Source organism: Macaca mulatta, chromosome 10 (assembly GCF_049350105.2).
Source record: "Macaca mulatta isolate MMU2019108-1 chromosome 10, T2T-MMU8v2.0, whole genome shotgun sequence".
Classification (NCBI taxonomy): Eukaryota; Metazoa; Chordata; class Mammalia; order Primates; family Cercopithecidae; genus Macaca; species Macaca mulatta.
Window position 1 is genome coordinate 13,082,222 of NC_133415.1, and position 26,065 is coordinate 13,108,286.

Sequence of the window (26,065 nt, forward strand, 5' to 3'; positions counted from 1 at the left end):
CGGGCCGGCCGGCCGAGTTCGGAGGCAGGAGGCACCGGGACTCCCCTCTCCGCGCCCGGGACGCCGCCCGCCGGATCCCGCCGTGGGATGTAGCGCCCGCTCGCCGCCTCCCGGACTCTCGTCGGACCCTCCGCCCAGCGGTAAGCCGCGCTCGCCCACCCCGGGCGCTGTCCGTCAGTCTGTCCGTCAGTCTGTCCCGCCGCGTGCGTGTCTGTGTGTCCCGGGCCCGCCGCTCCGGCCCCTCCCGCTCCGCACCTGATCTGGAGCTGGGTCCCGGCTGCCCGGCGCCGCGCGCGCGGTCCCGTGACTCCCCGGGAGCGGGCGGGCTCTGTCCGTCTGGGAGCGTCGCGGTCTGGGTTGTGTACTGGAAAGGGGGAGAGAGGTGGGTGGAAGGGGTCTTGACCTCCTGCCCCGGCCATGACCTTTCCCTGCCTCCACCCACCCCAGTTGTCATGCCGGGGAGCTTCAAGGCAGGTGACTTGTGGCAAGGTGGGGGATGGCGCCTTTCCGCCTCCCCAGCTGCAGCCTCGTTGCAAATGGCCCTGTGATCTGAAGAACGAAATCCCACTTCTCATGTTTTGAGCGCCTGCTTTGCGCCACACGACCCCAGGGCGCAGGGGCAGGGATCGGTAGAGGAGGCACTGCACATTCATAGTGATAGAAACTGCGGCTGCGGAGGGAGGCAGAGGCTGCTTTTTCCTCCGAGTGTAGGGAGCACCCCAAGGCAAGAGAGGTCTCAATGAGCCTCCCGCAGGGAGAACTTCCCCTGCAACCGACCAAATATACCCCCACCAGTGTCAGCCTCCCTGCCCCCTACCCACACTTCTGCCCCCAGTGTCCCCGCTTCAGGATGGAGAGGATGCAGGGAGTTGAGAGGTGGCAAGCTGGGTGGGGTGGAGCAGAGGGTATTAGAGGCAGGGCAGCCTTGCCAGCTGACAGAGCAGGGCCTCAAGAGCAGTAGAATGTTCAGCAGCAGGTTTGGGGGAAGTGGGGAACTCAGGGAGGGAGGCCCAGAGAAGGGTTGGAGCTGTGTGTGTGTGTGTGTGTGTGTGTGTTCGTTCTCCCCCACATCGAGTCCCATGACCTCCATGGCTTCAGGCCTTTTGGGGGCAGTTAGCAGGACTTTAGGGGCCCAAGAGCATTGCTGTCGCTCTGGCTTGGCCTGTGATGAGGGGAGCAAAAGGTGGAACAGGGCAGCTGGGGTAAGAGATGGGTGCAGCATGGTGGGAACAGAGACTGTTGGCCACTGAGCTGACCCATATCCCAGCTGGAGTTGGAAGGGCTGAGCCTAGAACATTCCACTCCATTCTCATTGGGAGGAGGGACTCTTTCTGGGGTTTTCCACACTGGGCAGTGGGTCTTATATGTCTTCCATTCAGGCTCCCAGAAATTGGCTCAGCTGGCTGGGAGAGCAGCCCTCTGGGCTGGTCACTCTCCTCCCAACTGTCAGCTTCCATGTCTGTGGCATGGGGACATCACTCCCTGCCCCAGTGACCTCCAAGGCGGGCCCTGGGCTCAATGAGCAGAGGGCTGTTCACAGACTGGGGAAAGCGCTGGGGAGATGGGAGTAAAGACTTACTTTACCTTAAAAGACAGATGAACAGCTAGTGGGTGGAGGTGGACATGGGGCAGTGGGAATATGGTGGAAATAGAGAGCTGACCAAGGAGGAGTGTCCAGGATTAGAGTGGGAATCTGGGGTACTATTCCTCATGGCCCTTTGGGTTATCCTTGAAAAGAAAGCTCTTCTCTCAGAAAATCCTCTGGAGTGGCTGTGACCAGGCAGAGCTGGTTGAGTTTCTGCTGGGTGACCTTGGGTGGGTGGCTTGACCTCTCTGAACCTCAGTTTCTTCAACTGGAGAACAGGGATGATGATACTGACTTCATCAGGGTGTTGAGCACTTTCCAGACTGTGTCAGGTCTGTGAAAGCCGCGTGCGCCAGCCTGGAGCATAGTAGGTTCGTAGACATTTGCGAAAGAGAGAATGAAGTAGCTCTGGGAGATGCTGTGAGAAGATGTCTTAGCTTAGGATAAGAAGGAAGGGGAGGAGGAACAGTGTAGGCTTACAGGGCGGGCTGCTTCTTAATGTGGATCTGGGGGAGGCGGGGGCGAGTGCTAAGGGGGGTGTGAGGAGGAGGGGGCCCCTCTGCGGGGACCACTGAGTCACGAGGACATGTAAGCGACATGACAACCAGCAACATGGTAACCAGGAAACTAGCGGCGGTGGGAAACAGAGCTGGAGCAGTGTGGGGTGGGGGTGGCGGGTAGGCCTGGTAGCGCTGGGCTCAAGGGGTCCCGGGAGCAGCCAGGCTGGTCCCTCAGAGTGAGGAGGGGAGGCCCCAGGGCCAGGCGAGCTGGGGAAGAGATGGGGGCCCTGAGAGGAGGGAGGGGAGGCACCTCGGGGCTGTAGGGCAGGGGGCTCCTCCTGCACCACCCCAGGCTCCTCTCTGCTCCTCCACATCTCCACTTTTCATGCCTCTCCCCCTAGGATGCCAAATTTGGCTCACGCAATCTGTCGTCTCTCTTCTGAGATTGGCACCGGGACGAAAGCCGAGTGCATTACATCACCACCGCCGCCGCTCCCCCTGCACGAGGAGAGCAGGAGGGGAGGGCCAGAGGGCCAGGGGCAAGTGGCCAGCCCTCAACTTTCTTTCCTGTCTTCCTGCTCCCTCTTCCCACGTCAGTCCTAGATGCTGGGGGGCTTCTGGGGGTAGCCAAGCAGGGGCTAGAGGCAGGACGTGGGCTCCAGTCTTAGGGAGATCCCAGGACCAGGGCAGAAAGTCAGGTCATATTGCCAGCCCCCTGTCTGGGTGGAGCCTGGGGGCAGGGGGGGTTGGTTCAGGACCCTGGTCTGTCAGTGCCTTGCTGTGTGACCTTGGGCAGCCCTTTGCCCCATGCAGAGTCCACATAAGTATAGAGAACGGCCGGTCATTTAATATCTTGGTGATTCTCCTGAAAGAAGTTGCCCTTAAGTTCTGCGGCTCTCCTGGGCCCAGAGTAGGGAGCCCTGGATTTCAGATCACCCTCTGTGACCTTGAGCAATTGGCTTCACCGCCTCATGCCTCCATCTCCCCACCTGTAAAATGGGGATGACAGAATCCTCAAAGGCAACAGCTATGAAAGCAGGAGACAGGGATAGAGATAGAGCCTCTGACCCTGAAACAGACACTCAGGGGCCCGTGGATCTAGCATGCTGGCCAGGGGGTGGACATGGTAGAGTGGGAGGGTGCCTGGATTCAGACAGAAGGTTTGGAGCTTAAATCGCTGGTCTGATGCCTTTGTTTTACAAAAGTAGAAACTGAGGCCTGAGGGGAAAGTGGACCCACCAGGGTCACAATGATGGTTTGAGGGTGGAGGAAGCAGAGCTAGGGCCATTGTTTTACAAAAGTGGAAACTGAGGCCTGAGGGGGAAGTGGACCCACCAGGGTCACAGTGATGGTTTGGGGGTGGAGGAAGCAGGGCCAGGGCCTGAATCCAGGGCTCCTGGCTCCCAGCCCCACCTGGAAGCAGACGGACAGATGTCCCTGCGTAACACTGTGGCAAGCCCAGACAGGACCCAGGAGCTTCGAGGGCCCAGCTCTGACTTCGGCCGCCTCCTTTCTCCCTTCCTTCTCTCCAGATCCCCTCACCCCCACTGTCCTTGGGCACTAATCCCCTCCCTCTATTGGTCTCTTTGAAGAACTCCTTTCAGTCTCATTTTAAAGCCAGTTTCAGGCAGTCCCAGGCAAGGACAGGTTGGATTTGGGGTTAAGCTGGAAGCTTATGCTCCATTCTAGAAAATTCCCAGAGCTGGAGGTGGAGAAAGATGGGAAGCAGCTGTGGATGTTTTGTCAGATAGTGAGCTCCTCAATCCCAGAGGTATTCAAGCAGAGCCAGATGAGCACCTGCCAGGTGATTCTCGCCTTACGGGTGAGGCCGAATAACATCCCCACTTCCAAAATCCTAGGAGCCTTTGGTATTTCCCAAAGAGGAGCTGGGAAGCAGTGCTCATCACTTCCCTGCTTCCCAGTGAGGAAACACATTTGCTCGCCAGGCACTGGGCTAGGAGCTTTTGCAAATTCCCATTTAATTGTCCATGGCAATGTTGATTTGATGTCCCCATGTTGCAGATAGGAGAACCACGGCTCAGAGAGTCTGTGTGATTTGTCCAAGGTCACACAGCAAGAAAGCAGAGGAGCCTGGGTGTGAGTTCAGACTAGTCTGATTCTCGGGGGCTGTCTCTGGGGCTTCCCTGGGGAAAGAGTGGAAAACGTTCCTCCCCTGGGCTGGGGCTTGGCAGGAGATGGTCTAGTCGCCCCCACAGCGTGACACCCCCTCAGGGATCCTCTGGCTCCTCTGGGGGCTCCATTCTGAAGACAGATACCACCATGCATCGTAGGGGAGAACTCATTTCATAGATGGGAAGACTGAGGCTCAGAGACAAGGAATGACCTGCCTCAAGGTGCCCAGAGAGTTAGATTAGGGCCAGGCTGCCTGTCTCCTGGCCCAGGGCTCTGTCCCCTGTGCCAGTGAGTGAGGAGGGGCCTTTGGGCTGACGGTGGTGGCATGAGGTGTGAGGTCGGGGATGCAGAGGGCTGAGAGAGGGCTGGCTGCAGGAGGAAAGTTATCAGCTCAGGGCGCAGGGAGAGGGGAGCAGAAGGGAAATGGCACACGTGTTACAGAGCCTGGTGAGGTCAGTGGGACCTGGCTGGCAGGGGAGGGTCTTGGAGACAGCTTCCTTGGGTGGCTCTCTGTGTGACCTTAGGTCAGTCCTTCACCCTCTCCGAGTAATGTCCCCCATCCATGTGAACCTGGGCTGAACGATCTATTTCCACAGAGTAGCTGTGCTTGGGCTGCTGTTGAAAAGCGCTTCTCCCAATGATGAGAGGACTCTGGGTCCTGGGCAAGGGCAGGCGGGAATCCTGGGGGCTGGCGTAACCTTTAAGCCTCCTCTGCGGACTCAGCCCTCCTTGGGGTGTGGGGGATCGCCAGGCACAGCCCTTCTCCTTTTCATCTTTATTTTTCTCCTGTTCCCTCTTCCCCTTGCTACGTGGGCTGATCGCTGCTCAAACTTTTAATTCAGATGGTAATTGAAATAATAATATGGGCTGAGGCCCCTCTGCTTGTGACGCTGCAGCTGGTGGAGCTCGGCTATGAATAGACCTTGAGTCACACATGCGCGCTCCTGCAGGCGCGCACACAGGCGCTCACGGGGTGGTGGGTGGGGTGCAGCATGGGGAGCAGGGGTGGGCTCACGCTCCGGCTTGCTCTGGTCTTGGCCCCCCACTCCCAAAGGTCTTGACCAGTCCTGGCCCCACAGCCCAACACGGGGTCTCTGTCATGAACCTGGAAGACTTTGGACATAGATGGTTCTTATTTACAGAAGGGGAAACTGAGGCTCAGCAAGGGGAAGTGGCTGGCTGGAAACAGGCTGGATTTGAATGGATGGGTTTTGCCTGATTCTAAGACCACACAAGCTGGGAAACTGGTGGGGAGGAGTGCTAGGGTGTGGCCCCTGCCCCTCCCTCTGCACCCCTTGCCCCACCTGCTCACAGCCCCCTCTCAGCCTGCGCGTGCATGCTCAGGCACAGACACAGACACAGGCACATGCGCATGCGCAGGCATGAGGGCTGCTCAGATGGCTGGTGCCGGTGCTTGGTGGCTGGGGTGAGAGCAGTGTTCTTGGGGTATTGCTGCAGGAGGGAGGCTGAGTGCCAGGCTCTGCACTGGGGTTCATATTCATGATTTCACTTAATTCTCCAGCACCCTGGGAGAACCATCACCCCCACTTCTCAGATGAGAATACTGAGGCTCAGAGAGAAGCAAGGATTGGTTCCAGGCCCCTGGGTAGAAACAACCACGTATGCTTTGTCCTACTGTGCACCCAGAGCCAGCCCCTCCAGGACCCTCATTGGCCACCTGAAGGGAGGCGGGTACATGTCTGCCAGCCTGGGCCTCCCCTTTCCCTCCCTGCAGCAGCTCACCCACTCCTCCCTGTGGCTGCTGGCCGGTCCCTGACCAGCCCTGCTGCCAACAGCTGGGACGTCTGGCTTCAGCAGGCAGGGGAGGGTGAGGTGCTCCAGAGAGACATTGGCAGGTCAAGAGGTCTTTAGGGGCTACCAGGGAAGGGGGTCCTTGGTGTTCCCGACCCCAGCAGGAGCTGTGAAGGGAGAAGGCAGCGTTGTCATGGTGACCTATCAGCTGGGAGCTTTGGTCTAGGCCTGTGCGGGCCCAGTGGGAGGCCCCCAGCAGGGCAGAAGGGAGATGGGGCATGGGAGGTGCAGTTGGGCAGAGGAGCTCCCTGGGACTGGGATGGAGGAGAAGCCCCCACCAAGCTCCACCCAGCAGTTCCTGTCTGCCCCTGCATTGGCCTTATCTCCATTACCTCTCCTGGGAGATGGAGAAACCGAGTCCAGAGACCACCGGGGTTTGCCCAGGGTCACACAGCAATGGTGGCAGAGCCTGTCAACCCGGAGCTGCTGCTGACTCTTCTGTGTCCTGATGGCCCCCAGGGCTGCCGGCCCCTCCTCTCTCTGACACTCCCCAGAACTATGGGGTTTGCGGGAGGGGAGCAGGGTCTGGGCCTGTTTCAGCGCCCTCTCCCAAGAAAATCCCCAGATGGGAGCGAGGGGAAGGGCAGCGGTCCCTGGTCACAGCAGTAGGAAGGGTGGCCTGAGTCAGGGGCCTGGGATCGAATCCCAGCTCAGCCCTCACTGGCTCCGCATGACCTCGGCTAGGCTACTGTTCATCTGGGGGCCTCTCTTTGCCCCTCTGTGTATCGGGGGCCACCCATGGGGATAGGGGGGCGTGTTCAGCCTTTTCCTGTTTTGCCTGTCCTGGGAGAAGCTCATGCGCCAGCGACCTAGGCTGCAGGGATGGGAGGGTTTTTTTTTGTTTTTTGTTTGTTTGTTTGTTTGTGATGGAGTCTCACTGTGTCTCTCAGGCTGGAGTGCAGTGGTGCAATCTCGGCTCACTGCAACCTCCGCCTCCCAGATTCAAGTGATTCTTCCGCCTCAGCCTCCTGAGTAACTGGGACTACAGGCGTCTGCCACCACGCCCGGCTAATTTTTGTATTTTTAGTAGAGACGAGGTTTCACCGTGTTGGTCAGGCTGGTCTTGAACTCCTGACCTTGTGATCTGCCTGCCTCAGCCTCCCAAAGTGCTGGGATTACAGGGGTGAGCCACTGCACCCGGCCAGGAGGGTTCTTTAGCTAGGCCATGGGGTCAGGGGTGCGTGTGCTGTGAGGAGCTGACCCCATTTTACTGATGGGGAGATTCAGGCCTAGGTGAAGGGCGTGCCCATCTTCAAGCTGGTGGCAGAGTTAGCCCCTGGGACACCTCAGTGAAGCTTTCCCCACCCCGCTGCAGCTCCTCTTCCAGCCCCCACCCTAGACTCCCCCAGGAGCCTCCCCTCTCCACATAGGCCTGAGAAGCCCAGGACCCTCTGCCCTGTGAGTGTGAAGGTACCATTCAGCCTGGGAGACAGATGGGATGGGGTCGGCAATTAGGGGCTCCTTGGGGCCATACAGGGGAGGTGGTGGGCACGGGCTGGAGGGGCCCTGGCTGGGGGTGAAATGGAGCAGGCAGAGGGGCTTTGGGCATCGTTCAAACCTCGTGCCCATGGATACCCTTCTGCAGTTATCCTGACAAATGGGCCTCAAGTCCCTCCTCACTGTTCCTCACGGGGAGCTCCCCATCTCCGGGGAAGCCCACTCCCGTCTAGAAGGCTCTGCTGATTGATCCCTGCCTCCCTCTGTCCTTCGCCCTGCCTCTGGGGCAGAGAGACCCAGCCTGCTCTCAGCAAGACAGGAGGAGTGGCCCGCCTCCCCCTCCCCTACCCCAAGGCTCCTCCAGCCTCAGTTGTCCCAGGTAAGGCCCATGACTGGGACACAGAAGATCTGGGTTCCTGTCCAGCTCCACCCCTGGGCAGCTGTGGAATCTGGGGCAGCTTTTTCACCTCTGAGCCTTCATCCCCTGCCCCGTAAGGGTGGACTTTTGCCTCTGTTTCTTTCCTTTGTTTTTTTTTGAGATGGAGTCTCGCTCTGTTGCCCAAGCTAGCGTGCAGTGGCGCAATCTCAGCTTACTGCAACCTCCGCCTCCTGGTTCAAGTGATTCTCTTGCCTCAGCCTCCCGAGTAGCTGGGACTACAAGTGCGCACCACCATGCCGGGCTAATTTTTGCATTTTTAGTAGAGACAGGGTTTTACCATGTGGGCCAGGCTGGTCTTGAACTCCTGACCTCGTGTGATCCATCCACCTCAGCCTCCCAAAGCGCTGGGATTGTAGGTATGAGCCACTGCGCCTGGCCCTTTGTGTCTGTTTCTTAGGGTGACTGGGAAGATCCTGTGAGCCTGTGAGTGAATGAATGTATCACAGCTTGTTGATATGAACTACTCTGTGGCCCAGCCACTCAAGGGCACTGATGGGCCTGATTTCCAGACCCCCATCACCAGCCACTGCTGTGGGGTATCACTTCTCTGAACAGCCAAGCCTCCCCCGGCCCTCCCTCCCCCAGGCCTCCAGAACTGCTTGGGTGGGGCAGGGCTGGCTGAGTGCCAGCCCCGTCATGAGGCTGCAGAGCCTGAGCCCACTTGACCTTGGAAAGGGCCTCTCTCTGGCTGGGCTCCAAGGCTGCCCCCAAGAGATACCGGGTAGTGGCTGGGCAGCAGAGAGAACTGGGTGGGGCAGAGAGAGAACCGCTTGCCAGAGCTATCCTGGGTCCCTGAGACAACAGGCTAGAGGACAGAGGAGAACGACCAGCCAGCCACGGGAGGGTCTCCGCTTGGCAGCTACATCAGCAGCCGGGCAGAGCCTACTCCTCACAGTCAAGTAGGCTGCCTGCGAACGGGGGTGAGCGCCCTGTCCTGGGAGATGTGTAAGCAACTGCTCAATGGCCTCTGTTAGGGGGGCAGGCGGGGCTCTAATACAAGACCAGGGGAATAAATTGGACCCAGAACCTAAAGAATCCCTGCTATTTGGGCTGCAGAGTGGCAGTCCTGTGAGCTGGGGGGTCTAACAGACTTTTCCCAGTATTTGCCCATTACATCCAACAATTGCCCCCATGGTTGTGCGTCACAAAGCCCGGGGTCCAAGCACCTCCAGTCACAGCTTCAAGACACACGCTGGATCCCGTTTCACAGCTCCTAACCCCCACTCAGGCCAGTGCTTTAAAAATTGCACACAGGTCCTGCCCCATTAGTGGGCTGGGAAATTGATTTAGTGAGTCGCACTACTTGTTTTCTGAAAATGAAATTAAAAAGAAAATTTCAAAATACTATGCATGTAGTGAGGGTAAATACTATTTTGTGACGCTCTTACTTCAGCTTTAAATATATAACCGGGTGCAGTGGCTCACGCCTGTAATCCCAGCACGTTGGGAGGCCGAGGCGGGAGGATGGCAAGAGCCCAGAAGGTTGCAACTGAGCTGTGATCGCATCACTGCACTCCAGCCTGGGCATTGGAGCAAGACTCTATATCTAAAAAATAAATATAAAGTACGTTAAAATAACAAACAGGATGTTTGCTTTTACTGCGGATTTTGGTCAAAAAGCTTGAAAGCTACTGTCCTGTATAGAAATCCAGGAGGTGCCCCATAGAGCTCTGACGCACAGGTTCCTATTTCCCTGGATGTTTGGTTCCTAAAGATGTAAGTGTCACGACTTCCAGGATGCTGCTGTCCTGCCCTCAGAAGTAGCCTGTCCCTTGCTCAGTGGACCACCCAGGTCCAGGGCCCCACGCTCCTCCAGAGTCACCACCTCTCCCCAGGGCCTAGATCCCAGGCCGGGCCAAATTCTCTGCTTTCCGCTCAGCCCAGGCCCAGCCCTGCTCTGTCCTTGTGCTCTCCTGCTTGCCCCCATCTTCCTGGGACCTTCTCTCTAGGCCTTTTTACGCACACACACCCATGCATGCACACATGGGTGCATGGAGCTCAGCAAAGCAGGTTTGTGACTTACCTGCTTCCCTTCAGCATACAGTAGGTGCTCAATAAATGTTCACTCAATTATTTACAGAGCGCCCTCCGAGGCAAGGCACTCTGCTGTGTTGAGACACATCTGGCACCTGGCAGGAAGGCAGATCCTATACCAGCTCAGGGGACGTTTAGGGTGATGAATGAATGGATGGATGGGGGTTGGCTGGAGCTGGAGATTCTCTGGCCTGAGGAGCCAGTGGGGAGGTGGTCAGAAGTAAAGAGGTGCACGCAGCCCATGGCCCCCCCATGGCAGGCATTCTGTTAGTGACAGTCCCTTGGGGCTGTGGCCCAGCATTGGGTCATGGGCAGGGGCTGACTCTTCCTCCTGCTGTCTCTGGTCCTTCTGAGGCCTCTGTCTGCCGTGCCTTCTCCCACTAGGTCCTGTACACATGTCCCTGCCACCCATCCTTGGGTGAAGCCAGGACATCCTCCCCCGAGCCCCTGACACCTGGGGGACACCTGGGAAGAGAAGCCCATGCTCCGTGGAGGGTGAGGCAGAGACTTGAGCCCTCTGACATCCTGTCCTCTCTCCCCTCTGTTCATGGCCACTGTGCTTGTGTACAGTGACACAGAGGGTCGTCTGGTCACTGCTCAGAGGCCACCTCCACTGGGAAGTTCTCCCTGACTACTGTGTCAAAAATAGCTTCTCCTTGGTCACGATCTGTCACATGGCCCAGTTAGACCCTTCCCAGGAATTGTGACGGGCTGAGTTATCTTGTCAGTCGTTAGATGTTTATGAAGCAGTACTCTGTGCCAGGCTCTGGGAGTTGGGGTGAAGTAGGGAGGCAAGGTTCCTGCCCTTAATGAGGTTGCAAATGAAACTGCTTTGGCTGCTGAGGGCTGCCAGGAAGATCTGAGAGCTGGATGGGGAGGGTGGGCCTCCGGGCCTCTTGGGACAGGCAGCCTTTGAGTCAAGATCTGAATGGCAGGAAGGCCCGAGTGGTGGAGTCTTGGAGAAGAGAATTTCAACCAGAAAGAACAGCCAGTGCAAAGGCCCATCGATATGAACAAACTTGGTGCGTTAAAGGGATGGGAAGGAAGGTCTCTTCCGGTGGATGGGGAGTGGAGGGGGTGAGGTCAGAGAGGGCAGGACCTCCCCCGAGGCCAGGCATTCATCCCGAGTGCCCTGGGGAGACCAAGAGCTCTGATCAGGGAGTGATGTGGAGATGGACTGCGGGAGGTGGGTGGAGGCTGTGGGAGGAGGCGGCAGGCAGAGGCTGCGGGCTGCAATAGTGATGTGGTTCTTTGGGATGGATGACTGGGTGAGGGGATGCATCCGGGGCCCCGAGGTTCACCTGCTTTGGGCAAGCTCCCGAGTCCGCTGTGGGATGATGATAATAGCACCTGCCTTGCAGGTGTGGACCAGTGAGTGCTTGGCCCTCAGTGAACACTAAGTGCGTGTTAGTTATTATCCCACTGTTATTGCGGTTGGGCTTAGGGAAGGCTGGAGAATGACGCCCAGATGTCAGGCCTGAGCAACCTCCTGGGAGGAGTCACAGACTGAGATGGGGAAGGCAGGAGAGGGGAGGACAGGGGCATGGCTTGGGCTTGGCAGTACCGGGTTCGCGATGCCTCTTTACTGTCCAGCAGACACAGGGAGCGGGAGCCAAGTGGGCTTGTGGCTGCCTGGGGGGGAGGCGCAGGCCGGGTGGTATTTTAAGCCACAGGACTGGATGAGATCACAGGGAGGACTGGGGAGAAGGGAAGGGAGGTGGGCTGGCTGAGCTGGGCACGGCACGGTGTAGGGGCATGGAGAGGCCAGAGGCAGGAGAGCAAGGGGCGACCTGGAGAGGGACCCTCAGGCCTGGAGGACTCAAGGAGAAAGACGAGGGTCAGTCCAGAGCCTCCATCAGAGCTGCTGAGAGGGAAGGGGGCGCAGAGGAGCCCTGGAGGGGGCTGAGGGGAGACTAAGAGGTGAGGAAGAGTGGAGAGTAAGTCATCCCCTTCAAGAAGGGCTGCAGGCCGGGCATGGTGGCTCACGCCTGTAATCCCAACACTGTGAGAGGCCGAGGCAGGAGGATCACTTGAGCCCAGGAGTTCAAGATCAGCCTGGGTAACAGGGAGGGCCTGTCTCTACAAAAAAATTTTAAAATTAGCCAGGCACGACGACACACACCTGAAGTCCCGGCTATTCGGGAGGATCGCTTCAACCTGGGAAGTCAAGGCTACAGTGAGCCGTGATAGTGCCACTGCACTCCAGCCTGGGTGACAAAGCGAGACCCTGCCTCAAAAAATAAAAAAAGAAAGTCTTCTGCACTTTACAGTTTACAAACCCCTGCCCACACTGTTCGCCTTGGCAGCATGCCTGTACGCTGGGTGTTATTCCTTCCCATTTTACGGATGTGACTCAGGGAGGTTAAGAAATTTTCCCAAAGCCACGCAGCCCATAGGTGAAGTGTTCTCAGACTTTCGGGGTCACAGTCCTTTTTGACAACCTTATCAATGCTATGACCATTCTCTGGAAAATATGCATGTGTACACATTAATTTTAAAACTCTTCATGTGCATTTCCCCACAGGTAATACGTTCATACGGTTCTAAAATTCAAAAAGACACAAACGGGAATACAGTGACAGTTCTTCCTCCCACCCTGTCCCCAGCCACCTGCTTTCCCTCCCTGGAGCCGCCAATGTCACCAGCTTCCTGGGTCACCATCCACAGACAAGCAGAGACAAGCAAATATGTGTATCTATAAATTTCTTCTCTCTCCTTTTTTACACAAATGGTAGCTACTATACTCACCGCTCATCACTGTTGCCTTTTTTTGCTTAAAAATACATCTTGAAGACCTACATTGCTCCTCACAGAGCTCCCTCCTGGCTTTTTCTGTCTGTGTGCTGTGCCATTCGTGGATGGGCATTTGGGCCGCTTCCAAGCGGCGCCGCTGAAGGCAGGGCTGCTCGTTCCCCGCGTGTGAGTCTCGGGCTGGAGTCCCAGGAGGGCCCAGCAGGCGATACCACCCAGTGGCCTCCGCTGGATAAGCGAGGGAGTGGGGCTCTAACTCAGCCCTGACTGTTCCTCACTCCTCCCTGCTCCCGCGCCACTTCTTTAGGGGGCACCTGCTGGGTCCAGCCGAGCATCCCAGGGAAATCCTGTGTGTGTGTGTGTGTGTGAGTGGGGGACATGAGCCCCCATCCCCCAAGGTGCTGGGAGACACCCCCCACCAGCCAGCAGCCCCAGCTCCTGGAGTCTTGTTTGCTGACAGCTGAGGATGACGCAATGGGATGGGGGAGCAGCAACCACCACCTCACCCCCAGCCCCAGCCCCACCCAGGCTGGAGTGCAGGAATGAGGGCCAGATGATGATCACACCTGGGCTGTGCCGAGGTCACCTCTGCCGCAACTTCCCTGACCCCCGCCCAGCACAGCTCCTGGCCCCTCCCCAGCACCTCCCCTTCTACCCGGCCCTGGAGGAGATTTCGCCCTTGCTGCCTGGGGAGGGAGGGAAGCCAAGTGGAGGAGCAACTCTGCTGAGAGCTCCCTGTCCTGGCTATGAGCCAGCCTCCCTCCCCTGCTGCTCCTGCTCTCTGGCCAGTCCCCCTCATCCGCTCCTCAGCTTCTCTCCCATCTGTAGGGCTGCTGGGGCCAGGGCTGAGACACTCTCTCCTTTTCCATGCCCTTGGCCCAGGCGGTCTTGCCCACCCTCACAACTCAACCTGTCACCAGCGTTCACCGTCTCATGCACCCAGCTCTGCCCGCCCTCTCTCTGGAGACTCAGGATCTGACGTGGGGTAGACATCTGCATTTGGACGTTCAAAGCCACTGCACACGGTAAACCGTCGCTCCCAAAACCTGGCCCCGTTTCAGTCTTCCACCACTACTGGCCACTCGACAACCCCCTTCCACCCCTAAACCCTGCGGACTCTTCACCCAGAATGCGTGTGTCCCAAATTCATCTCCTCTTGAGCTCCATGGCCGCCATCCTGGTAGCTCCAAGCTACCATCATGCTCTTCTCACCAGCCTAATACACTTCATCACAGCGACTGGTGCTGCGCTCTGGACAGTGCAGGCTTCAAAAGCTGGCTGAGACAAGGGCCAGGGTGCCACTGGGATTATATTGGGAATGTTTATCTTTTATTCTTATTCATTATTATTATTATTATTATTATTTGAGATAGAGTCTCATTCTGTTGCCCAGGCTGCAGTGCAGTGGCGAGATCTTGGCTCATTGCAACCTCTGCCTCCTGGGTTCAAGCGATTCTCCTGCCTTAGCTTCCTGAGTAGCTGGGATTACAGGCAGGCGCCACCATGCCTGGCTAATTTTTGCATTTTCAGTGGACACGGTGTTTTACCATGTTGGCCAGGCTGGTCTCAAATTCCTGACCTCAGGTGATTTACCTGCATCAGCCTCTCAAGGTGCTGGGATTACAGGTGTGAGCCACCATGCCCAGCCCATTTTTTACGTTTTAGGGAAAAAGTTTCACTATGTTGCCAAGGCTGATCTGAAACTCCTGGGCTCAGGCAATCCACCTGCCTCAGCCTCCCGAAGTGTTGGAATTATAGGCATGAGCCAATACACCTGGCTAGAAATGTATTTCCTTTTTTTTTTTTTTTTTTGAGATGGAGTCTCGCTCTGTTGCCCAGGCTGGAGTGCAGTGGCACGATCTCAGCTCACTGCAAGCTCCGCCTCCCGGGTTCACGCCATTCTTCTGCCTTAGCCTCCCAAGTAGCTGGGACTACAGGCACCCACCACCAGGCCCGACTAATTTTTTGTATTTTTTAGTAGAGACGGGGTTTCACCATGTTAGCCAGGATGGTCTCAATCTCTTGACCTTGTGATCTGCCCGTCTCGGCCTCCCAAAGTGCTGGGATTAAAGGCATGAGCCACTGTGCCCACCCAGAATGTTGTATTTCTTAAGCCTGGTGGTAGATACACAAGGCTTTATTTTATTTTATTTTATTTATTTGAGACGGAGTCTCACTCTGTCACCCAGGCTCGAGTGCAATGGCATGACCTTGGCTCACTGTAACCTCCGCCTCCTGGGTTTAAGTGATTCTCCTGCCTCAGCCTCCTGAGTAGTTGAGATTACAGATGCCCACCACCGTGCCTGGCTAGTTTTTGTATTTTTAGTAGAGATGGGGTTTCACCATGTTGGCCAGGCTGGTCTCGATCTCCTGACTTCATGATCTGCCCGCCTCGGCCTCCCAAAGTGCTGGGATTGCACCTCACAGGTCCAAGCAATCCTCTCACCTCAACCTCCTGAGTAGCTGGGACTATAGGCATGCACTACCACACTCAGCTAACATACATTTTTTGTAGAGATGGGGTTTTACCATGTTGCCCAGCATGGTCTTGGATTCATGGCCTCACGTGATCCTTCTGCCTCTGCCTCCCAAAGTGCTGGGACTATGGGTGTGAGCCACCATGCCTGGCCAAAAGGCTTTATTGTATTAGTCCTTATTCCTATTTGTCTTAAATATTTCACATGGAAATTTAAAACCAGACCAGGCAAAGCCTGACAGCCCGCCAGCCCTGAGGGTGACATCCGCAGCCCTTGCCACCTCCTGCCTCTGTGGCCTCATCCTGGTCCACTCACTCCCAGGCTCACTTCACGGCCACAACTTGGCCTTCCTGCAGCTTCTCAACACCAAACTCAGACTTTTGGAACTTCCTCTCCTCTCCTCTCCTCTCCTCTCCTCTCCTCTCCCCTCCCCTCCCCTCCCCTCCCCTCCTCTCCTCCCCTCCCCTCCCCTCCTCGCCTCTCCTCCCCCTTTCCTCCCCCTTTCCTCCCCCTTTCCTTCCCCTTTCCTTTCCTTTCCATCTTGCTCTGTCGCTAGGCTGGAGTGTAAAGGCGCGATCTCGGCTCATTGCAGCCTCTGCCTCCTGGGTTCCAGCGATTCTCCTGCCTCAGCCTCCCAAATAGCTGGGAGTACAGACGCCCACCAGCACGCCCAGCTAATTTTTTGTATTTTTAGTAGAGACAGTGTTTCACCATGTTAGCCAGGATGGTCTCGATCTCCTGACCTCATGATCTGCCCACCTCAGCCTTCCAAAGTGCTGGGATTACAGGCGTGAGCCACTGCACCTGGCCCCCCTTTCTTTCTTTCTCTCTTTCTTTCTCTCTCTCTCTCTCTCTCTTTCCTTCCTTCCTTCCTTCCTTCCTTCCTTCCTTTCCTTTCCTTTCCTTTCCTTTCCTTTCCTTTCCTTTCTTTCCTTTCTTTCTTACAGTCTTGCTCTGTCACGCAGGCTGGAGTGTAGTGGCACGATCTCGACCTCCGCCTCCCAGGTTCAAGCAATTCTCCTGCCTCAGCCTCCCAGGTAACTGGGATTACAGCCACCACACCTGGCTAATTTTTTTTTTTTTTTTTTTTTTTTTTTTTTGAGACGGAGTATGGCTCTGTCGCCCAGGCTGGAATGCAGTGGCGTGATCTCGGCTCACTGCAACCTCCCCATCCCAGGTTCAAGCAATTCTCCTGCCTCAGCCTCCCTAGTACCTGGGACTATAGGCTCCTGCCACCACGGCCAGCTAATTTTTGTATTTTCAGTAGAGACAGGGATTTCACCAAGTTGGCCAGGCTGGTCTCAAACTCCTGACCTCAGATGATCCACCCGCCTCGACCTCCCAAAGTGCTAGAAATACAGGCGTGAGCCACCATGCCCAGCCTAATTTTTGTATTTTTAGTAGAGACAGGGTTTCACCATGTTGGCCAAGCTGGTCTGGAACTCCTGACCTCAAGTGATCTGCCCACCTCAGCCTCCCAAAGTGCTAGGATTACAGGCGTGAGCCACTGCACCCGACCTCCTGGAGTATTCTATGCCCCACTTTCACAAAGATACACAGTTCTCCTGACCGACTCCCACTTACTACGCAAGTCTTGGCTCTGCCACTTTCTCACAGAGGCCTTTGGAGGTGCCCATCAAACCGGAGCCCCCTCCTCTGTCTCACTCCATCTTGCACTTTTCCTTCAAACTGCTTAACGCCACGCGCATCCGGCCACCTGGGATGGCCAATGCCTGCCATCCAGTGTCTCTCACCAGCTCATCCACAAGCCGGCAGAGTCCAAGGCCTGCGTCTGGCCCGCAGCTAGCATGCAGTCCATAGTAACTGAGTGAGAGCCCCAGCGAGGCAGTGGGGTGTTGAAGCCCCACCGGCCGCCACTGAGGGAGCTGGGGAGCTGAGGTTGTTCTGGAAAAGAGAAACTTCAGGGATCCACTGACCTTCACATCCTTGTGGGGAAGATGGGCACAGGTATTTGTGGAGGGTGGGAAGCCCCAGGAAGGGCAGAGGCCTGGCGTCAGCAATTCAGCAAAGGGCACACCCGTGGGTTGAGACAGGTGGCCTCTGGGTCCTCCAGCCCCCAGGGTCTGTGATTTGTCCCTGACAAAGGCCTGCTGGACATTGTGGGGAACTTGCTTGTCAGCCTGCTCCAAGTCGGGGGCATTGCTTGCTTGTTGCCGGCCAAGTGGTTGGGAGGGCCCAGCGGGGTGCAGAGGGGGAGGAATGAGCCGGTTCACCCCCCGCTGCTTCAAGCCCCTGTGGAGCCCAAAGCTTGGTCTCCAGGATTTGGCTGGACCTGAAATCAGGAACCTGGGTCCTGGCTCCAACTTGCCCTGTGATCCAGTTTCTCCTTCCCCATAGGACTGACTTCACAGAACCGGACACGTAGTAGGACTGGATGCTTACTGGATGGAAGCAAGCGTGTGACAGTATTTCTTCGAGACAGGACAGTAGCATGCCTTGTTAGTGTGCTTTGATGCCATTGCCCAGGCCCACATCCTGGCTTTACCACTCATAAGCTGTGTGACCTTGGGCAAGTTGCTGAATCTCTCTGTGCCTTGCTTTTCTTCTAAAACAGGGGTAACGGTAATTTCCTCTGAGATCATTGTGAGGATGATAGGAATCGATCAGTGTAAAGCACAGAGTAAATGCGTGCTCAGTGCTCAGATGCTCAGCCAGGATTTTTGCGATGTCAGAGGGTTGCCTGGTGAGGGAGGGGCTAGGTGTGCCACAGGCTTTCCAGGTCCGGAAGAAGGTGGGGAGGGAGACGACTTTCTTGAGTACCTACCATGTGGCATGCGTTTTTGGGACAATCCACATCAGGCCCTGCAGGTAGGCACTGCGATGTTCCTTTCACCAATGGAGATACCGAGGCTCAGAGAATCCAGTGACCTGCTAGAGCCAAGTGGGACTGAGCCTGATTCCAGCCCAGGTCTGTGTGATCCAGCGCTGCTGTTCTTGTCCACTTGCTCCCTAGTGCAGTAAATGAAGACAAACTGGGTAGGGCCCTGTGGATGAGGCCCAAGCGGGCTCTGGGATGCTGCATCTGAACTTCAGGGGAGGAAATCAAGAGGGAGCAATGTTCAGCCTTGAGTAAAATGCACCTTATCGATCACTTACTCTGGGCTGGGCACGTGGTATGCATGATCCCATTTATCCTCATTACAGTCTTAGGAAGTCTGCTCTATTATTAGCTTCTCCTAAACATGGGGCATGCAGGGACTAGAGAGGTTAAGTGCCTCGCATAAGGTCACCTGGGCACAAAGTTGTTTGGAGGCTCCAGAGCTGAAGCCGCTGCACCAGGAGGGGCGTTCCTGAGACTCATGAAGAGGAGGGAGTCAGGCCTCCCAGGGACAGGGGACTACAGGGCCTGCAGAGGGCAGTGGCAGGTGGGGACCCTGCCACAGTGTCTCCTGTGGCTCGGTCTGTCTTTGGCTCCCCTTACCCTTGGAGGGGTACAGCTCAAAGAGCCGTGGCCCTGGGCTCTTGAGTTCTCTTCCCCCCTGCAAAGCTCCACATGTTGGAGTGGAAAGCCAGTCAAATCAGACCTGAGGGCCTCAGCTGGAGTGGGGACAGACTGCTTGCTCCTCAGGGGCTGGGAAATGGAACAGTGGTGTCAATTCTGTCTATTTCTTTCTTCCTTTTTTTTTTTTTTTTTTCCTGAGACAGAGTCTTGCTCTGTTGCCCAGACTGGAGTGCAGTGGCACGATCTCGGCTCACTGCAGCCCCTGCCTCCTGGGTTCAAGTGATTTTCCTGCCTCAGCCTCCCAGGTAGCTGGGATTACAGGCACCCGCCACCATGCCTGGCTAATTTTTGTATTTTTAGTAGACACGGGGTTTCACCATGGTGGCCAGGCTGGTCTCAAACTCCTGACCTCAGGTGATCCGCCCGCCTTGGCTTCCCAAAGTGCTAGGATTACTGGTGTGAGCCACCGTGCCCAGCCAATTCTGTTTATTCCTTCTAGGGAAATCGTCCACCCTTCAGGACCTGTCCTTGGTGCGCTGAGTTATGTCCTGGGCTGTGTCCCCTGACCTCCACTGCCCTGTGCTGGCTTCCTCTGGTGGGATGTTTGCTGGAGAGCCGGCCTCCCCCTCTAGGCCCAGGAGGGCTCAGGGATGGCTGGGGCTAAGGAGACTCAGGAGCATCCCCCATCTGTCACCTGACTCCAAGCTCTGTCTGAGTGCCTTGTTTTGTACACCTTCCCATCTCTCCTGCCGGGGAGCCATGATGGCCCCCCCATCTCGCAGACAGAGGGAAGGAACTTCTGACCAGAGCATGTTAGTGGTGGAGTCAGGAGTGGAAGGGGTTCCCGGCTCCCGGTGCAGCATTCTCGGTCATCAGCAGCTGCATCTTTGTCATCACTGTTATCAACATTAGTTTTTGCACTTTAACTGCAATGTAATAATGCATGGTGGTTGTCATGTTCACAAGGCAGTGGCCTGATGAGGAAGGTACCAGTATCATCATCTCCAGTTTGCAGATGAGAAAACTGAGGTTCAAAGAGGATATGCTTGGAGGTGACAGAGCTGAGACTGAGAGCCAGGTCTTGCCACCCCAAACATATGGGTTTAACCAGTGCAATTTTTCATATCAAACGGAGGCCAAGTGCCGCAGATAGACAGTGAGGCCTGAGGGCTCAGAGCAGCAGGGTCAGAGAGCCTCAGGGGCTCAGGGTAGGTCTGGAGGGATGGGGAGAGCCTGGGGGTCCCAGGTTGAGCCGGGTGATATGGCAGGAGAAGGGTTCCCAAAGCCAGAGGCTGGGGACCAGGGTGAGCCAAGGACCTGGAACCAGTCAGACTCAAGTTAGAGTTCCAGCTTTGTCACTGCTGCTGTGTGGCCCCCAAGCTCAGCATCATCCCCCAACCCCCCGGCATCTCTGTAGCCTGCAATTCTTCAGCTGGGGAGGAGAAATAACAACCCTTCTTGTTACTGTGGTAGGTGATTAATAAATACTTGTTAAATACACAAAGGATACAGTGATGCTTCAGTGAGAGAGAGGAGGCAGCGCCTGGCATGGAGTTGGCAGAAATTCCCTGAGAGGGGCTGGAGAGAGAGGATGACTGGTTCCTCAGGTCCCCAAGGCTGAGCTCTGTGACCTCGGGCAAGTCACATCACCTCCCTGGTTGTCTCACCCAGTAACAGTCACCTCGAAGTCTGGTGATGGGATGACATGAGATGCATGACAGCCTGGCAGACTGGCACTGGCCACTGCTCCCCAGGCGTGAGCTCCCTGCTGCTGTCTAAAGGAGCAGAGTTTCAGGCAGGGCTGGAGCTGCTGCCTGGCTCCGGCAGGGCCTGGCGGAGGTGCCCCTGCAACAGCCATCATGTGTCTGGTCAGTGGCACGGGTCTCGGGAGGAGGTTTGCCCTCGAAGCCTTCCAGGTGCTGGGACCTGCCGAGGCTGCTGCAAGCTGATCAGCGTTTCTTTTTCAAAGAGGGTTGTGGGCAAGGACAGATAAGTTCGTGTCCTAAAATTGTCGGGAAAACCTAAAAGTTGACAGGGTTGGGGTGGTCTTCCTGCCTCCTCTGGACCCCCAGGAGGCAGAGTCTGCAGCCCCTCCCTAATTCCTCAGGATGGGGCAGAATGGCTGGTGTCAGTGGTGAGGCCTGAACTTCCGTCCACAGTTGTTGACTTACTGTGCCACCTTGGACACGGTGCCATGCCCTGTTCTTGGCCTCGGTTTCCCCAGCTGGCTAATGAAGTCTGGACTAGAGACCTGCAGATTTTGGATGTTTACAACACAGTAAAATTAAAAGAAAGCCAGACGCAGTGGCTCATGCCTGTGATCCCAGCATTTTGGGAGGCTGAGGCAGGAGGACAGCTTGAGGCCAGGAGTTTGAGACTAGCCTAGAAAACATAATAAGACCCCCTCTCTATAAAAAATAGTAATAATCGCCGGGCGCAGTGACTCACACCTGTAATCTCAGCACTTTGGGAGGCCAAGACGGGCGGATCACGAGGTCAGGAGATCGAGACCATCCTGGCTAACATGGTGAAAACCCATCTCTACTAAAAATAAAAAAAATCAGCCGGGTGTGGTGGCGGGCACCTGTAGTCCCAGCTACTCAGGAGAGCAAGACAGGAGAATGGCGCGAACCTGGGAGGTGGAGGTTGCAGTGAGCCAAGATCGCGCCACTGCACTCCAGCTTGGGCGACAGAGACAGAGCGAGACTCAAAAAAAAAAAAAAAAAAGTAATATTTTTTATTTTTATTTATTTATTTTTTGAGACAGAGTTTCACTCTTGTTGCCCAGGCTGGAGTGCAATGACACAATCTCAGCTCACTGTAACCTCCACCTCCCAGGTTCAAGTGGTCCTCCTGCCTCAGCCTCCCGAGTAGCTGGGATTACAGGCACCCACCACCACGCCTGGCTAGTTTTGTATTTTTAGTAGAAACGGGTTTCTCCATGTTGGTCAGGCTGGTCTCAAACTCCTGACCTCAGGTGATTCGCCTGCCTTGGCCTCCCAAAGTGCTGGGATTACAGGCGTGAGCCACCGCGCCTGGCCAATAATAAATTTTTAAAAATTAAAAGTCTGGTAACTGGTGTAGCACTGTCACTTCTTCATTTTGCCAAGAAAAGACATTAACATTTTAAAAGCAGTCAGCATCTCCTGTGACCATCACTTTCTAAAAAAATGTTTGCAACTGAAAGAGTCCCAGGATATAAAGGACAGCAGTACCATTGATGTTTTTTTTGAGATGGAGTCTTGCTCTGTTGCCCAGGCTGGAGTGCAGTGGTGTGATCTTGGCTGACTGCAACCTCTGCCTGCTGGGTTCAAGCAATTCTCATGCCTCAGCCTCCCGAGGAGCTGGGATTACAGGCGTGTGCCACCATGCCCAGCTAATTTTTTTGTATTTTTTGTAGAGATGGGGTTTTGCCATGTTGCTCAGGCTGGTCTTGAACTCCTGGCCTCAAGAGATCCGCCTGCCTCTGCCTCCCAAAGTGCTGGGGTTACAGGCGTGAACCACCGCGCCTGGCCCATTGATCCTTCTTAGGCTCATTTTGCCATGGGCTAGTGGCCCACACTGGGGGTTTCAGAAACCTCAGGCCCCACTTCACCAATCCCTCTGGTTCTATCATTTATATGTCAAGCTCTGTGACCTTCAAAAAAGCTGGGGAGGATGAGTAGTCCCTTAATTGGAGGAGGACCTGACCCCAGGGAGAGGAAGAACTTGTTCAAGGTCACATGCAGGGCCGTGGCAGGGGGCCTCCCACAAAAGTAGTTTAATCATAGGGATAAAGCAGACACCTAAACAACCAGGGCTCTTTTTTATTTTATTATTTATTTATTTATTTATTTTGAGACGGAGTCTCACTGTGTCACCCAGCCTAGAGTGCAGTGGCTTAATCTCGGCTCACTGCAACCTCCGCCTCCCAAGTTCAAGCAATTCTCCTGCCTCAGCCTCCCTAGTAGCTGGGATTACAGGCGCCCACCACCATGCCTGGCTAATTTTTTTGAATTTTTAGTAGAGACAGAGTTTCACCAAGTTGGCCAGGCTGGTCTTGAACTCCTGGCCTCGAGGGATCTGCCCGGCCTCCCAAAGTGCTGGGATTACAGGTGCGAGTCACCGCGCCCAGCAGGGCTCTTTTTAAAAAAAATATCACTAGTCAGAGGAGGATGGTACTGAATTGTCAAGGCCTTTTGACCATCTCCTGCCATCGTCAGCCTTCCCCAGGAAGCCCCATGTGACAAGGAAGAGAAAACCTGGCCATCTCCTCGTGGTTGTCACATGAGAACACAATGCCCAGCTCATACCCTTCACTTTTTGGCCAGGCCTTGCACAGGTCAGCCTCGAATTAGCAGCGGAACCTCTCTCTCTTGCTAAAATGGTCTGTGGTGGCAGCAGCATGCACTTATTTGATCGAGTCACTGCAGACCAAGGGTTTTCAGGGGGATGGGGTGTCCCAGGGGCTGCTGCATGGGGAAGGGTGCCAGGTCTGAGGAGTGCCAGGGAAGCAGCTTTCCTGCTAAGCTCCAGGATGTGCTGGGGGCACTGGGAACCCAAGACAGGACCCAGCACATAGCAAAAGCTCAGGATACCTGCTGTAAGCTGTCGGGGAGGTGTCAGGGTGAGGGGTAAACTATGTCCCCATCGGGCTGCACTGTGGAGCCCAGTGGGCTGGAGGGGCTGAGGAGTGAGTGTTGCCGTTGGGGCTGGGGATTGTGGAAGCTCAGGGTTGACCCTGGGCACTCGCTAATGGGGAGGGGTGGGCACTGCTGGCAAGGGGACGCCCAATCTCTGTAGCCATCAGGGGATCGGCTCCCTTAACCCCAAGGCCCCTCCCATGAAGACATCTCATCTGCAGCACCAGGTGAACTCACCAGGTCAGGAGCCAATCCCACCGGGCAAAGAACCAGGGATGCCCTGGAACTCTGGGCTTGTGTTTGGCCTTGGGCAGGGGCCCCCACCCTCTCTGGAACTCAGTGACCTCACCTGTTGAAGGCCTGGGCCGCCACACCCTGTCCCCTCTGCCTCTATCCTACACACCTGTGGATGGTGGTCCAGTTTGGACTGGCTGATTTCTTCCCTGCCTTTGCCCCAAAACCCACCCCAGCCCCCTCCAGGGAGGAAGTGGATGAGGAACCCAGGGGTGGGGGTGAGGCCTTGTTCAGGGCTGGCCCACCTGGCCCCACTCTGGGACTCTTAGCAAGTCCTTCCTATCTCTGGATTTCCTTGGCCTCAGACATAAAATGAGGGTCCTGAACTCGGTGACCCTATGCTCCTGTCCTGACAGTCCGCGGTGCTCCTGGAGCCATTTGAGGCAGTGGGACAGAACAGGGGGAATATGTTTAGCAAAGAAAGGCCTCCCTGAAAACTCTATTTATAGAGCAGAAGGTGTGCCTGGTCCCAGAACCCCAAGGTTTCCATCTGGAGCCCTGGCTGCTGGAATGCTGCGGGAGGGGGCAAAGAGGGTCTGAGCCTCCAGCTCTGAAAGGCCAGCCTTGCATTACAGGCCATGCCTGCATGACCTGTTAGGTCTCCAGCATGATATCTCATTGGCCCATTTTCTCTTTTTTTTTTTGAGGCGGAGCCTCACTTTGTTGCCCAGGCTGGAGTGCAGTGGCACGATCTTGGCTCACTGCAACCTACGCCTCCCAGGTTCAAGCGATCCTCCTGCCTCAGCCCCCCTAGTAGCTGGGATTACAGGCATATGCCACCATGCCTGGCCTAATTTGTGTGTTTTTGTTTTTTGGTTTTTTTTTTGAGATGGAGTCTCGCTCTGTCGCCTAGGCTGGAGTGTAGTGGCCGGATCTCAGCTCACTGCAAGCTCCGCCTGCCGGGTTTACGCTATTCTCCTGCCTCAGCCTCCTGAGTAGCTGGGACTACAGGCGCCCGCCACCACACCTGGCTAGTTTTTTTTGTTTTTGTTTTTGTTTTTGTTTTTTTTTTTGAGACGGGGTCTCGCTCTGTCACCCAGGCTGGAGTGCAGTGGCCGGATCTCAGCTCACTGCAAGCTCCGCCTCCCGGGTTCACGCCATTCTCCTGCCTCAGCCTCCCGAGTAGCTGGGACTACAGGCGCCCGCCACCTCGCCCGGCTAGTTTTTTTGTATTTTTTAGTAGAGACGGGGTTTCACCGTGTTAGCCAGGATGGTCTCGATCTCCTGACCTTGTGATCCACCCGTCTCGGCCTCCCAAAGTGCTGGGATTACAGGCTTGAGCCACCGCGCCCGGCCTAGTTTTTTGTATTTTTTAGTAGAGACGGGGTTTCTCCGTGTTAGCCAGGATGGTCTCCATCTCCTGACCTCGTGATCGGCCCGTCTCGGCCTCCCAAAGTGCTGAGATTATAGGCGTGAGCCACCGCGCCCAGCCCTAATTTGTGTATTTTTTTTTTTTTTTTTTTTGAGACGGAGTCTCGCTCTGTCGCCCAGGCTGGAGTGCAGTGGCTGGATCTCAGCTCACTGCAAGCTCTGCCTCCCAGGTTTACGCCATTCTCCTGCCTCAGCCTCCCGAGTAGCTGGGATTACAGGCGCCTGCCACCTCGCCCGGCTAATTTTTTGTATTTTTTAGTAGAGAAGGGCTTTCACTGTGTTAGCCAGGATGGTCTCGATCTCCCGACCTCGTGATCCGCCCGTCTCGGCCTCCCAAAGTGCTGGGATTACAGGCTTGAGCCACCGCGCCCGGCAATTTGTGTATTTTTATAGAGACGGGGTTTCTCCATGTTGGTCAGACTGGCCTCAAACTCCCAACCTCAGGTGATCCACCCACCTCAGCCTCCCAAAGTGCTGGGATGACAGGTGTGAGCCACCGCACCCGGCCAGCCCCATTTTCAAGATGAGGAAACTGAGTTTCAGAGTAGTCAGTAGCTCGCCCAAGTCACACAGTGGATCTAGGACTTCAACCCAGGACTGTAGGAGCCAGGGAGCTCTTTGGGAACAAAGGGAATAGGGAGAAGAACTCGGAGTCAGGGTGGGTGACCGCGGGGGAGGAGGTGGGGGCAGGGCTCACTCTCCCTGGGCCCGGAGAGGGAGTTTCTCTTGGGAAGAGGCAGGCTCTGAGGCTGTTGATCTCTAAATTATAGCGTTGGCGCGTACCGGTTGCTGCAGCAACCGAGTTGTCCTGAACCGGGGAAGTGTATAAACATTGCCACAGATGCACAATTAGATCAGGAAGAAGAATAGAACAGAAAATAGAAACTTCCAGCCTTATGTAATTCTGGGCCAAAATGTTATTGGGAACCCAGGCCCAGTCCTGGCCCTGCCAGCTGCTGGGGGCAGGGTAGCACCATGTCTTCCCTGGGGACCCAGTGGCAGGGAGGGGTGGAGAGAGGGTCTGTCCTCTACGGCCCGAGGCACATCCCGCCACCCAGTGCGGTGAGGGGCCTCTTCTGCTGCAACAGCTGGGGATGCTTGACAGGCAAATCCTGCCTATCACCAGCTCCTGGGAAGTGTGGGAAGG

At 55.9% G+C, this 26,065-nt stretch overlaps 1 protein-coding gene across 2 annotated transcripts in view; it reads left to right on the forward strand.

The window, feature by feature from the left end:
• KCNJ4 (potassium inwardly rectifying channel subfamily J member 4) overlaps nucleotides 1-26,065 on the forward strand; it is a 30,236-nt gene continuing 4,171 nt past the window's right edge. Inside the window, exon 1 of one of the 2 annotated variants that reach the window (XM_015150354.3) lies at nucleotides 1-140. The gene's annotated coding sequence lies outside the window, so the exon portion shown is untranslated. Of the gene's footprint in view, nucleotides 141-10,904; nucleotides 10,963-26,065 lie in introns of those variants that run through there. The other variant, XM_015150355.3, reaches the window with a different exon arrangement.